Source organism: Myodes glareolus, chromosome 8 (assembly GCF_982192425.1).
Source record: "Myodes glareolus chromosome 8, mMyoGla1.1, whole genome shotgun sequence".
Classification (NCBI taxonomy): Eukaryota; Metazoa; Chordata; class Mammalia; order Rodentia; family Cricetidae; genus Myodes; species Myodes glareolus.
The window spans coordinates 3770983-3784889 of record NC_142033.1 but is presented as its reverse complement, the minus strand read 5'-3'; the positions used below and the strand labels follow the sequence as shown (position 1 = coordinate 3784889).

Genomic DNA, 13907 nt, shown 5'->3' with positions numbered 1-13907 from the left:
TGTCATCTGAGATGCTGCCTATCCTTCCAGGCTACACCGCTCACTGCTGAGACATGAAATCATGTATATCAGGGAGGACGGGCCGTCGGTGAGCTGATGACATGTTTTCATTCCTCCCTCCCTCTCTCCCTCTCCCTTTCTTTCATCAGGTTCTCACTGTACGAAACCCTGGCTAGCTGACCTTGAACTAACAGATCTCTGCCTGCTTCTAACCAGACCTGGCCCCTTTACTGTTCGTTTTAGACTTTAATTCATTGACTTTTGTGTGTTGTTTATGCATTTACATGTGAGTGTGTGTTTGTGTGTGTGTGTGAGTGTGTGTTTGTGTGTGTGTGTGTGAGAGAGAGAGAGAGAGAGAGAGAATGAAGGCCAAAGGCTGATGCTGGGTGCCTCCTTCTCTTTGCTTCTCTTCCTTATTTTTAAGACAGGGTCTCGCTGAAGCCCACATTTTTGGCCTTAGTGACTGGCCGACAAGCTCCAAGCATCTTCCTGTCTGCCCTTCCGTCTGCGCACAGCACTGCCACGCCAGGCTTGTTGACATTTGTGCTGGGGATCCGCACGCCTGCCTGGCTGGCAGTCACTTTGCTCTTCTCTGTGGATGCCCCCACCCGGAGTGCCTTCATCGCGTATCTTCCTCGTCACTAGCCCTGCGGTCTCCGGTGTCTGTTCCTGTACCCACATCTTCAAGACAGTGTCCCTGGGGATAAGGAAGTGTCAGAGATGTGTCCAGGATATATCTGCATTGAGCTGTTGGTCTTTCCTACGGGCTCCGTTTGTTCAATACAACAAGTGAAAGTTGACAAAGGTTTGAATTTTGTAGGCGGTTGTGTTTTTGGTACGTCTTCCCATTTTGCCCCTTTCCCGCCTGTCCATATCCAGACTTAAGCCTTGTAGCTCCATGACTCCATGCAGGCAGTATCTAGTAAGGTGTGTACAAAACTTCTGTGACTGCTTTTACATAATTTAAATCTATTTAGTCCCCTTCTCATGCATTTGGGAGCAGATTTATGTCCAGTTCACTTGGTGGGTATGTTGGGAATTGTGGAAGGGAACGATCGTGACCCATGAAGAATAAAAAGGTTTTTTAAACAGACTGAGTTTTGCACTACCAGCCCAGAAGATTTCCTTTTTCTGTCCAGACTGTGAGCAGTTGTCTTGTTCTCATCAGAGGCAGCTGTGCTGAAGCTTTCTTAGAAACAGTGTGTACAGGCTCTTGTAGGCAGGGAGAGGCTGAGACTCAAGGAACATGAAGATACTATCTCAACCTGTCCTCCCTGGAAAATCGTCACCACTCCCTTCAAATGCCACAGCCCCACCAAATGTACAGTTTGCTTAAAGAGAAGGGGTTCAGGTTCTGTGTCTTTGCCTCACAGGAAAAGGGTGGAAGGGGGAACTGTTTCATATATGATTATATACATGTTCCTTGGGTATCTCATGACCAAGTAAGTGCCTTGGATATGAAACACTCAACTACTGAGTGGAAAAAGCCAGATGGAAGTGGTGAGGTCGAGTTGGCGTGTGACATTCATGGCTCCCTGCCAGTGTTGGTCTTCTTTGCACCAGGTTTCATGTGTGTGTCTAGGATGGTCTGACTGTGTGGGTAGCTTCCAGACGTGCCCTGGAAACAGCATCCGTGAAATGCTGCCGTCTTACGCTCCTGTCCGGTCCTGAGGCCGGGACCTGGGATATCGACCTCTCTGAGACCACTAGCCTTCCCAGGAGAAGGCTGTGACACAGAACTTAATGCTTAGTTGTCCCCTGTTTACAAATAAGGCTTTCTGAAAAACTGAAACTATAGCTGAAGAGTTAAAGTAGGAAATATGCCCTGGCCATAGCACATGATTTAAGCAATTGAATAAAACTCTTGGCACAGTCCTCAAAATCCCCAAATGTATAATCTTGTTAAGTTTGCTCATAAAACCTGAGTTGCCTTCGTCATCGTCTTCTTCCTCTTTCTCTTCTCATCCTTTGTTGTTTTGTCTTTTGAGGCAGGGTCTCACTATGTAGTCCTGACTGGCCCTTTGCCTCCCTGCTGGGATTAAAGTTGTGGCTACCATGCCTCTTCTGAATGTTCTTAATTTAGAAATATGTCCGTACGTTCTCCCTGTACCTTGATCATTTTCCCGAGTGCAGTTCTTACAGAAACACCAATCCGTCAGCAGAGGGGCTTCCTTCACGAAAATGAATTTTAGGTCTGAAGCGTCAGCTCGTTCCTGCTCGGTGACCTAACCAGTTATTCATTTTTTCTGTGTAGAATGTTTTTTTCTCATCATCTGCCTAAAATATTTGGGCAGTTCTATCTTGTGGGAATTGCCATTCATCAGGAAATGCTTGTTCATAGATGTAAGCCAGACCACACGTAGCAGCCAATGTTATTTATCACCATGGAAACAAGAAGTCACAAGAGGCTCATCTTGAGTGTTGAAGCATCCTGCTTCTTAGGGAGACAAGTGAGTCCAGCTTTGGTTTAGTTCACTCGGGGCTCGCTCGGTCCTTACAGGGCGCTCACCAGCAGTACGTCTCTGGCAGTTTGTTTAATGACTAAATTTCACTTCCACGAAGTTAGCTCTTCCATCGCTAACGAGAAAGAGTCAGAGGAGGAAGGGCCAGTTTTCTTCCGGTGTGGAATCTGTCACTGTTGACCCCTGATTCGGAAACAGAGGGGCTATTTTGTACTTGAAAGATGTCATTCGTTGATTTACCTGTTGTGTATACGTGCACGCCGTAGTAGGCATGTGTAGGCTGAGAGACAACCTAGGAAGGGGCCTGCCCTTCCAGCATGTGGGTTCTGAGGCTTGATTTCGAGTGCTCTACCCCCTGAGCGACCTTGCCAGTCTGGAAAGTATTTCCGTGTGTGCACTGAGGGCTGTAGTGTGGATGTGTCCTATGACAGGAGGAGATGTGTTGCTTGTTAATTGACTTTATAGTCCTTTATCAAAGCAAAAACCCCACAGCTCAGTAAAGACTGGAGTCTTTGCCCTTTGACCTCTCCCTTCCTCTCCGCTCTCCGTGTGTCTGAAGAGATTGCCAATCTCCTCTCTGCAATAGTGTGAACTGAAGGTGTTGTGTGATTGTAGGCAGAGTCCTGTTCGTAGATAAAATACGAAGAGTGCCTTCTACATTAACCCACGGGCATTTCATTGTGGGGGATGGAATTGGTAGAAGAGGCTGGCCACCTTGGTTGGTGACGATGCTGTGGGTACAGCCATTTCAGTTTGGCTATACCAGGACTCTACTGGTCAAGCTTCCCCTGCGTCTCCTCTGCTCATCCCAACACCTTTCTACAGTGGGGTTTGCTCACACAGACTCCGAATCCTCGGGTCTCACCTGTTCATCAGACCCGGTGAAGTACACCTGATTTCCATCCAATCAGGTTGTGTGGGTAAGGCAACCCTTGCTGACTGCTTTCACATTAATAAGAGGGGTAAATCTCCACCCCATCCATGCCTCTCAGGACTATTCTTCTGGCAGTGGCAGCACACACCCCATTCCTGCACTCAGGAGGGAGAGGCAGGCAGGTGGGTCCCTAAATTTGAGGCCAGCTTGGTCTACAGAGCTGGTACCAGGACAGTCAGGGCTACACAGAGAAACCTTGTCTCAAAAAAACAAAAAAAAAAAATCTTCAGGACAGAGAAAATATGTAAATGAAGCTATAATCTAGTTTTATATAGGTCAAGTAGTTAGTTGGACTCTTTGGGCGTGATTCGGAATATGCCAGTTTTGGAGATGCCCTTTGATTTTTTTTTTTAATATGGGAGTATTCTAGATTACAAGTGCTTAAATATGCACACTATTGAAAAGTGAGAGGCCATAAAATATTTTATTTCCTGGTCTTTAAGATGTCATAAAAGCGAGCCAAGTGTCCTTCACTCGTTCATAATTCATTTCTCTTTTCTTTTTTTGAGCTAGGGTCTTAGCACATAGCCCTGGCTGTCCTGGAACTCCTACTGTAGACCAGGCTGGCCTCAAACTCTGAGTTCTGCCTGCCTCTGCCTCCTGAGGGATTAAAAGCATGTGCTGCCACCACCCACTTCATAATCCACATCAGAAGCCACCACTAAACATCGGTCACTGATTCAGAAACCAGAGACACTGTTGCCGTGAACTCAGGCCCACAAAGGCCATGTAGTGACTGAGCCTAAGAAGCTTGCATCTGTAGTGATATTTCATTTATATTTTAATAACTAAAGCTTGCCTGAAGTTCGGAGAGTAAAACAGCCACACAGGTCAGCCTTACAGACCAGGCTGCAATAACACACACCTTTAATCCCAGTAGACACACTAGTTTGCCATAGAAACCAGGTGGTTCATGCCTTTAATCCCAATCCTAGAGAGGTATATAAGATGGGAGGAAACAGCTCTCAGACACAGATTCATTCAGAGATTCCTTGGGGCAGGATCGCCATTTCAGACTGAGGTTGAGGTAAGACCCAGCAGTTGGCTGTTTTGTTTTTCGGATCTTCAGGCTGAACTCCAATATCATCCTCTGGGTTTTTATTAATTGTGCTTCGTGCATCCCTTGGATATTAATTAGATGCCCAGTAATGTTAACAAGAAAATGAAGTAGGACCAGGAGACAGGGCAGTGATGTGGGGAACGTCAGGTATCAGGAAGATACTTGAACCATACTCAGTGTTTTAACCTCCATCTGTCTCTTCACCTCTCCTCCGACCCATGGGGGGTGCTTATTAAATGTTGGTGGCGTTTTTGTTTATTTTTTTTTATTTAACAAACATGTAACATTGACTCCATGCCAAGCGGTGCCTTTAAGTGTTTGCAAACTTGAATTCATTTGCTTCACATCTAAACTGTTTTCTTTTGTGATGGAGCTGGGGCAGTAAAATTGTTGAGGAATTTGTTGAAGGTCAAAGTTAATAACAATCCAGTAGAATCCATTCACAAAAGAAAGAAAACACTGTGATTAAAGGGAAGAGCCTGAAAGGTTGTTGGTGCTGACTGTGGGTCCCAGGAACAGGAGTGCTGGGGTGGAGCAGGAGGATGGATCCCCACAGGGTGGTCAGCCCTGAGCCTGACTTGATTGGATCTGGAATCCACTAAGAGACAGACCCTGGGTGGGTTTTAAAGGCGTTTCCGAGAAGGGTGAGCTGAGGTGGAGCCTCCTGTGGGGTGGGCGGGGTCTCCCGGCAGCAGCCCAGATATGAGCTAGTCTGAGGGAGAGCAGCTCATTTGCTGCTTCTGGCTGCGGATGTGCTCATCCCTGCATGCACGGCTGCCACAGGCACCCTTTGCAGTCTTTCTTCATCTCCCACAGAGGAGTTTCCCGGCCTTCAGCACAGGGTTAGAATTGCAGAAGAGGCAGCTTCCAACCCAGGAACTGGACGGCTCTTAGGTTCCCAGCCCCTATCGTAGGAGATGATTGTCCTTGGGCTACTCAGCCTGCCTTGTGTAAGCCCATCCAGGGACTCCCCCTTTATAACTCCGTCAGCCCTGCTCTGATGAGCCCCTTCTCCCCCACAGCCTCTTCAGATTTCTCCCCCGAATCGCTGCTGTGATGCCTAGACTTCCCTCTCTCAAACCCTCTCCTGACCAATTTGAAGCCTCGGATGCACCCTAACTGCTTTGTAAATTGTGGACCTTTCTTGGGGCTCCTGAAGTTAAGTGACAGCATTCTCTCTTGGTTTTGGAGATTATAGTCACCAAAGAGGAATATACCACCCACCTCTCCGCCTCTTCCCTCGCTTAGTGTGTGAATTACTGTATGGATTAAAGACCACCATAGTGCCCCTTTGCTGTATACACTCCAGAGGGCACCTAAGAGCCACTGAGTCTCTGCAGAGGGGCCCACCAAATCCGTATGTCACGTTTGTTAAGAACCACTGCCGTCGAGGGCTTCTATTTGCCTGTGGAGGAGGAAGACAATGAAATGAGAAGAGGGGAACACGAAGGTTTCCTCTCTGTAGATGCATAATCCTAACCGGGTTGGGAAAAGGGACTTGCGGGGAGTGGGACATTGGCTATGGGGGATGCCCAAGTAGAACCTCCGGTCCTCTGGAGTAGGGTGGGCCCTGTAGGCCGGGAGATCCTCCTACCTTTGCCTCCAGAGTGCTGGGATTAAAGGTGAGTGCAGCCATGCCTGGCTGCTGACTAGAGATGAGACTTTATTACCCTTGAGCCACTTGCTTGGAGCGTCGCCGCTTGGTGAAGGTGCTGGGTAGGATTGCCGGTGACTTCTGTCACCTTGGCCCTCGGATGGAAGACAGAAGGGCATGCGTGGTTAATCACCCCGAAACTGGCAGCATCTGTGTTTTATTTACTATTTCGTCTTTGCAGGAAAAGTTTGTTAGACGTTTGGGCTGTCCAGTAGAATGTTCCCCCAAGACTGAGATGTCTCTACCCTCTATCCGATGTAGTAGCTGCTGTCCTTGAACTTTGGCTGTTGAATCCTTGACCTGTGGGTATTGTGACTGAGCGATTGAAATTCTCGTGTTATTATCACTCACCTGCGTCTGCCTCCCCTGGTGCTCTGGCACTGAAAGTATGTGCCACCACACCTGGCTGAGAACATTTTCTCGCAGAGATTAAGAGTTCCAGCGCTAGACCCCGGCTTTGTCACTTCAGGTTTTTATACTGGTCACATAAACCGTTCCCTGCTTCAGCCTTAGGGTCGTTATAGTCCCTGCCTGTAAGATGGCCAGGCAGTTTCTGTGTATGAGTATTCAGATTTTGTTTGGCATATAGTTAAACCTTTGTAAATGCTTACTGCTGTTATTCCGTGTTGTTTGTGGTCTGGTAATCCTTGTATACTTACCCCCACTTCTTTTTCTTTGTGTTAAGAAAAGGGATTCTGGACTGGATGGTGGTGGCACACATCTTTAATCCCAGCATTTGAGAGGCAGGGGCCAAGATCTCAGTGATTTCGAGGCCAGCCTGGTCTCCAAAAAAGCAAGTTCCAGGACAGCGGGACTGTTAAATCGAGACACCCTGTCTCAAAAAACCAAAAAGAAAATAAGAAAAAAGAAGAGGTATTCTAAATTCCAGTGTGACGTGGATACGGACCTAGCTAGTGTAGTGTGTACCGGGCTGGAGGGCAGCTGTGCCCGTTTCTGTCCCGTCTGTGAGGCTCCTGATAGTCGCTCCCCTTGGTTCCAGCATATGACACAGGTGATGTGGTGCGTGTTTGGGTTTTACCGATAGTTATAGCATGTCCTGGTAGGTGGATGGAATATTCTATAAGAGCACTTCAGAAATAAAGTAGGTGTATTTAATTAGAAGCAGAGTTTATGTAAGTACTACTTCCAATCTTGAGAATCTTAATGATATCTTAAAGGAAATGGGCTCTTGTAGTGGCTTTTAAATTGTATTTTAATAAATAAAGCTTGCCTGAAGATCTGAGAGTAAATAGCTCCACTGGTCAGCCTTACAGACCAGGTTATGGTAACACACACCTTTAATCCCAGTAATCACACTAGTTGCCATAGAAACCGGATGGCACATGCCTTTAATCCCAGCCCAGAAAGGATTATAAGACTTGGGGGGCTCTCAGACACAGTCTGCTTCTGAGATTCCAGGAGGCAGGATCACCATTTCAGTCTGAGGTCAAGGTAGGAGCCAGTGGCTGGCTGTTTTGCTTTTCGGACCTTCAGGTTGAACCCCAATTTCTGACCCTGAGTTTTTATTAATTGTGCTTCATCTTGTTTTATCCGAGACTTGTCCTGAGTGCCTCGCCAAGCAAGCCTCGTGTCTCTTCCCTTCTAGAAGGTGAACAGGCCGGGCCTGACCGGGAATGCCGAGAGATGCTCACTCGCTCAGTTATCTGTGTGGATGGCAGCAGTGATGGAAGTGTAAAAGTGAGAAAAATATGCAGCTGTCGTTATGAGTTTTGTAGCACGGGTCCCCCGCCTTTTCCCCATCAGTATCGAGTTCTGATCAGTCAGCGCTGTACCCTTACCACAGATAGAGGGCATCACCTGGAGACTCCACACATGCCAGTGCGGGCAGCTCCTCCTCCACCTTTCCAGGGCTGGAGACTTGGCTCCAGGTTGGAAGTGCTTACTGCTCAGTCACAGGGAGCTGAATTCGGATCCCCAGCCCTGGGCATCCATGCCTGCCCCCCAGTTCAAAGGGGAGCAGAGAGGAGGTGGTTTCTGGGGCTTGCTAACTTCCAGCCAGCTTATAAAAATGTCTACACTCCCTGCCTCCACACAAGGACATGAAATTGTTTTAGAAATATAGACTTTCTGATCCCGCAGTGGTAAGACTTGTAGGTCTCAGATCTTGTCTCTGGGATGGATCACTCTGGTTTTTAGATGCTTGGCACCAACAGCTGCTCCTGAGGTGCTACTCCACTTTTGGGGGGAGTGGTGTTGCAGTTTGGTTTGGTTTTGACATAGACCTAGGCCGGCCTTGAATTTGCCATGTAACTGTTGCCCCTGACCTTGAGCCCCCTATCTTTTTGCCTCTACCCCCCTTCCAAGTGCTGGAATTGCAGATACGTGCCACTGCCCCAGCCTCCAAAACTGTGTTTTTAATCTGTAAGACAGTTCCATAAGACACACCGGTAAACAGAAAATATGATGTAACTGGGCGGTGGTGGCACACACCTTTAATCTCAGCACTCCAGGCAGATCTCTGAGTTCTTGGCCAACCTGGTCTACAGAGCTAATTCCAGGACACCCAAGGCTATGCAGAGAACCCCTTCTCAAGCCTCGCTTCCAGAGGGAAGATAAAGCCTTGCCTGAGTGGTTGGACGGTGTGATGACCTGAGTGGTTGGACGGTGTGATGACCTGAGTGGTTGGACGGTGTGATGACCTGAGTGGTTGGACGGTGTGATGACCTGAGTGGTTGGACGGTGTGATGACCTGAGTGGTTGGACGGTGTGATGACCTGAGTGGTTGGACGGTGTGATGACCTGAGTGGTTGGACGGTGTGATGACCTGAGTGGTTGGACGGTGTGATGACCTGAGTGGTTGGACGGTGTGATGACCTGAGTGGTTGGACGGTGTGATGACCTGAGTGGTTGGACGGTGTGATGACCTGAGTGGTTGGACGGTGTGATGACCTGAGGGGTTGGACGGTGTGATGACCTGAGGGGTTGGACGGTGTGATGACCTGAGGGGTTGGACGGTGTGATGACCTGAGGGGTTGGACGGTGTGATGACCTGAGTGGTTGGACGGTGTGATGACCTGAGTGGTTGGACGGTGTGATGACCTGAGTGGTTGGACGGTGTGATGACCTGAGTGGTTGGACGGTGTGATGACCTGTCTTTTAGCTGTAGTGGTCTTTTTCTTTTCTGTTTTATAATTCTGAGATGTATCTGAGATTATTTTTTTTTCCTGGTTTGTGGGTGAGTGAGACACCAAATATGTGCTCTGGTATGTTGCTGTCACCGTTCTAATGATGGGTGTGACTGCTTTAAATTCATCTTATAATTAAGGACTTAAACTGATTATTATATATTTGGTTATTAAGCCTATTGAGAGTTTTATAGATTCATTTGCATAAAGCTGGAAGAATGAGAAAATGGCTGACTTTTATGTCCCCTAATTTAAAAGCAGGAAGAACCAGCAACTTGGGTCTCCCGAGACGGGAGGGAACCTGGTGCCCCGTGGCCTTCCAGCGGTGTGGCGGATTGGAATGGCAGTTAGCACGGCTATGGTCCTGGTCCTCCTCGCTCACCTTCTTAGCTCCCTGCTTGGCATCTCAGTCCACTTGCCTGCTAGACTCACCTGCTACTTTTCTAGAGCGCTCCTGCCTGTTGCCGACCCCCATCTGATCACTTCAGCTGAGGGGAGTCAAGAACATAAACATTTCTCATGCTGTAATTTCGGTGGTTTTCTTTTTTTCCCTCTCCCTTTGTTTAAAGGGGGTTTTGCAGCGTACTGTTGAGAAACCTGTGGCCCCAATTATCAGTTTCCTGGGAATATAGAGCTCAGAAACTGCAGAGCTTGGGTTCATCAGGAGACGTTCTGAGAAGACCAGTGCCGAATGTAAGGAAGCGTTTGCTGAGAGTTAGGGCCGGCCAGCGGCTGCTGGAGAGAGACCGGTTGTGCCGGTGTGCCGTGGGAAGGCTCTGTAGGATGGGGTGGAAGCAGTCAGGGTGGTCTGCTTGTAGGCTGTGATTGACATCGCTTACCTGGAAGAACTGTGATGACAGCAAATGTTTCCTGGTTAAATCTGTGGCGTCATCTTACTAAGCCGTTTCCCTTTTCCAGATCATGGGTGAGACATCAAATGTGGCACTCGAGTACGTAGCTGGGTGTTGATTGACCACGTTCGACTTATCTTGAAGTCCAAGACTTACTCTAATGTACCTGTCTTCAGCAGTTGGTTGTACCCGGTCCTTCGAGTTCCTCACTCTGCTAGCCTCGTCAGGATCGGGATTGAGTGTCGGGAGGTGTCGCATCTTACTGAATTGAAATGAGACAGTGCAAGCATTAAAATCCAACTACAAAAACATGGGTAACCAGCAAGGTATTTCCCAGAGCGTTCCAGAAGTGGTGTGAACAGGTATTTGTGTGGTTATTTGTTTTTGGTTTGGGACTTAGTGAGTCAGAACGAAAGCAGGGCATCAGCTCTTGCCTAGCTGGCTGGCAAGGTAACCCTCATGTATATAGACTTCTTTCCTCCACCACCAATTCGAGTTCATCATCTTGTTTCTCTCCTTTTCTGGGCTATTAGTCTCCTGGTGTGTTCATACGTGACTATTCTGAATGCAGGACGTCAGATTGGAAAGATTATATTCTTTCCAAGTATATAATGTGCGTTGTGTTATTTCCAGAATACCTTCAGTGAGCACCTGAAGTCATCCATGGGATGACAAACTGACTCTCACCTACCAGCTCCAGCTCTTCTCGGGGCTCATCTCCAGCTCCCTCTATTCCTGACTCCCAGTCCAGTCAGATTCCTCCCTGCTTTGTCGCTTGTTTCAGCTCTTGACATTTTGTATCCTTTCGCCCCACACCCTGTGCTAGGTGCATAGTCTCATTTACCCACCCAGTGTTACAAATGCGCATATCTTACCACTGCTAGACCCTTAGCTTTTGAGGACCAGAATTCCATATTTCTACCTTTCTGCGGAGCACCGGATACTTTGCATTTGTAATATATAAATAAGTGGTTCAGTACTGAGTAGTGTGCTGTCAGTTTTCAGAAAGCACGTGAACCATTGCTTCATTGCGAAGTTATGATCCTTCTGTAATGAAAACATCTCGGGAAATAATAATAATAAAAAAGCCCCCCTCTGGATTGCTGACGCAGAAAGCAGTCATGTGCATGTAATCTGCTGTGTTGAAAGAAGTGACGTATGGAGGCACCTGTTATTCTCTGTGTGTGTTTAAGTCATTAGTTTTCGTTGTAGACGTTTAACCTGCCTGGAAAGGAAAGCATACAGTCACCTTATGTAAAACGTTAGTCACCAACAGAACGTTGTTTCAGGTTATCTGAAATGCAAGCTAGAAGGAGAGCAGGGACTTAGGAGACAGCCTCGCATCCCAGGTCCTTTACAGCGCAGAAGGGCGCAGTTGAGTAATTTAGTGTTAATATGATCTGTTAAAACTGTTTCTTGAGTTTGAAGTTTATCCACACGTTTAAATCATAAAACCATTCTGGTAGGTTTTGCGAAGTAGATCTTAGAATCCTATCGCAGCCACTACTACTACCTCTATCTCTCTCCTTCCTGTTTCTGTGATTTAATTAGCACTGTTGTGTGCAGAGTGTTTAAATCACTGCATTAACCATAGCCTCATTGCCGTGTGATTATAGAATACTCCAGCTAGCTGGTGCCATTGCTTTAGTGTGAGAGAACTCAGGTTGTTGGTGCTGCCCTGACCTGCAGGATGTGGTGTGACCTGTAGACCATAGGTCACTGCGCCTGTGATATTGCCTGCGTTTTAAGTCTTTAACGTGAAGGAGGGTGTCTTTGGGCTCCCAGTCTGGGTACAGTCCATCATGGGAGCTGGAAGAGGGTCATGCTGGCAGAAGACTGGGAAAGAGGAACTCAGCCAACTTGGTCTTTTTTATTCCATTCAGGATTCCAGCCCAGGGAATAGCGCCTCCCAGGGACACCCAGAGGTTGTTTCTCTGGGGGATCCTCGTTCTGTCAGGTTAACCATCAGTACCGACCTTCACGTGTGCACAGACAGACAGGCAAGCCACTGCCACACAGAAGAGTATGAAGAAAACTAGGCACCTGGTCATCTTCCAGGACACAGGCCCCAGGGAATTCTGGGAAAGGGAAGTCAGCACTGTGCTTTTCCCTTCCCAGGGGAAGGCTGAGTGAAGTGACTGTTGCTCTTATCAGCTGTGGCCCAAAGTAGCAAGGCCACTCTGAGGGGATCCCTGGCCGTGGTGCACTGAGAGGGTTGGCCTTGCTCGTGTTAAGTCCTTCTACAAGTTATTGTTGAGTCTTACTCAGGAAACAGTTCATCCTGGGCCTGAGTGATTGGGTAGCGTGTCGGGAGGGGTCGGAAATTCAAGTCCTGTGTGGAGAAGCAGCTGCTGGAAGGGTGGGGAGAGGCCTTGCTGTGTTGCAGCTGATCCAGGACCACCACGGTGGGACCAGGGCTAAACCCTACAGTTAAGGGGTTCGCCCGGAGCGGTGACAGGGATGCACGTGGTCATCCCGTTATACACAAGGCCCGTGTGGGGCTCATAGATGCGAAGGAGAACAGAGATTTCCTGAGATCGTGGTGGATTATTGTTTGGATTCTTTCATTCGTCAAATTATTGTGTGATTATTTTTCAGAATGTATTGGACAGGCTTCTGTGGAAAGTTTATTTGTTAAGGTTTATTCTTTGTAATTTTTATTTATTATTTTTAAGTGAACATGTGTGTGTATGGGTGTTTGTGTACATGGGTGTATATGTGTATGAGTGTATGTGTATGGGTGTGTGTATGGATATTTGTATACATGGGTATTTGTGTGTGTGTATGTGTGGGATGGTGTTCGTGTACATGGGTGTATGTGTGTATGAGTGCGTGTGTATGGGTGTGTGAGGGTGTTTGTGTACATGGGTGTATGTGTATATATGGGTGTATGAGTGTGTGGGTGGGTGTGGGTGGGTGTCGGTGTGCACTTGTGAGTGCAGGTGCCTATGTAGACTGTAAGAGGACATTGAATCCCCTGGAGCTGGAGTTCCAGGCGGTTAGGAGCCGCCCACTGTGAGCGTCCTCTGAGCCCACTACACTACACTACACTACACTAACTGAGACGTCTCTCTGGCCCCTGGGAATTTGAAATGTGAGAGATGGCTCGGCAGTTCCGGTGCTTGCATCTCTCTCACAGGACCTGAGTTTGCTTCCCAGTGCTCATGTCTGGTCACATACACCTCCCTGTGACCCTAGACCAGGGATGGCTATACCCTCTTCTGGCCTCTGCAGGCCCAGGCACACATGTGGCAATACCCACAAACAACAATTAGGATAAATCTTTTTTCTTCTGAATGTAAGTGCACTCAAGACTAAACTGGTAGATTACAACGGTGTTGGTTACGTCCGTGTGCTTGACCAAATACCTGAAAAAATAAAAAAGTTAAAAGGGCTTCGACCTCGGTGGCTTGGCTCCATGTGTGGCAGGAGTGTGGCGTGCAGGCTGTTGCCCCCTCCCCCTGCCTTTACCCACCTCCCAATAATGTCATCATGGGTCCATCGACGTGCCAGTCCATGGGTCAGTTCAGGGCCCTCAGAGTCTCTACAATCTCCTCACAGACGGGCATGGACACACGCTTTGGTAATGCGTTGGTGTTTCCTAATCCAGCCCAGCCTGCAGTCTGCCTAACCCGTCTCAAACGCAGAAGGAGAAGACTTTGAAGTTCTGTGAGTCCGCGTGGGTGACGTGGGACACTTTTAGGGCAGAGTGCCTTCTGCACACACGTGGGTACCTGAATTCAGACCTCCAAGCACCCCTTAACAGTGGGACACAATGGCGTCTGTAATCCCAGTATTGA

At 48.0% G+C, this 13907-nt stretch overlaps 1 protein-coding gene across 4 annotated transcripts in view; it reads left to right on the top strand.

Annotated features, from left to right (window-relative positions):
- Positions 1-13907, top strand: part of Lrrc8d (leucine rich repeat containing 8 VRAC subunit D) — a 106130-nt gene that overhangs the window by 51627 nt on the left and 40596 nt on the right. The window contains exon 1 of one of the 4 annotated variants that reach the window (XM_087908768.1): positions 10203-10469. The exons of the other annotated variants lie outside the window; for them this stretch is intronic. The gene's annotated coding sequence lies outside the window, so the exon portion shown is untranslated. Of the gene's footprint in view, positions 1-10202; positions 10470-13907 lie in introns of those variants that run through there. 4 annotated transcript variants of the gene reach the window in all.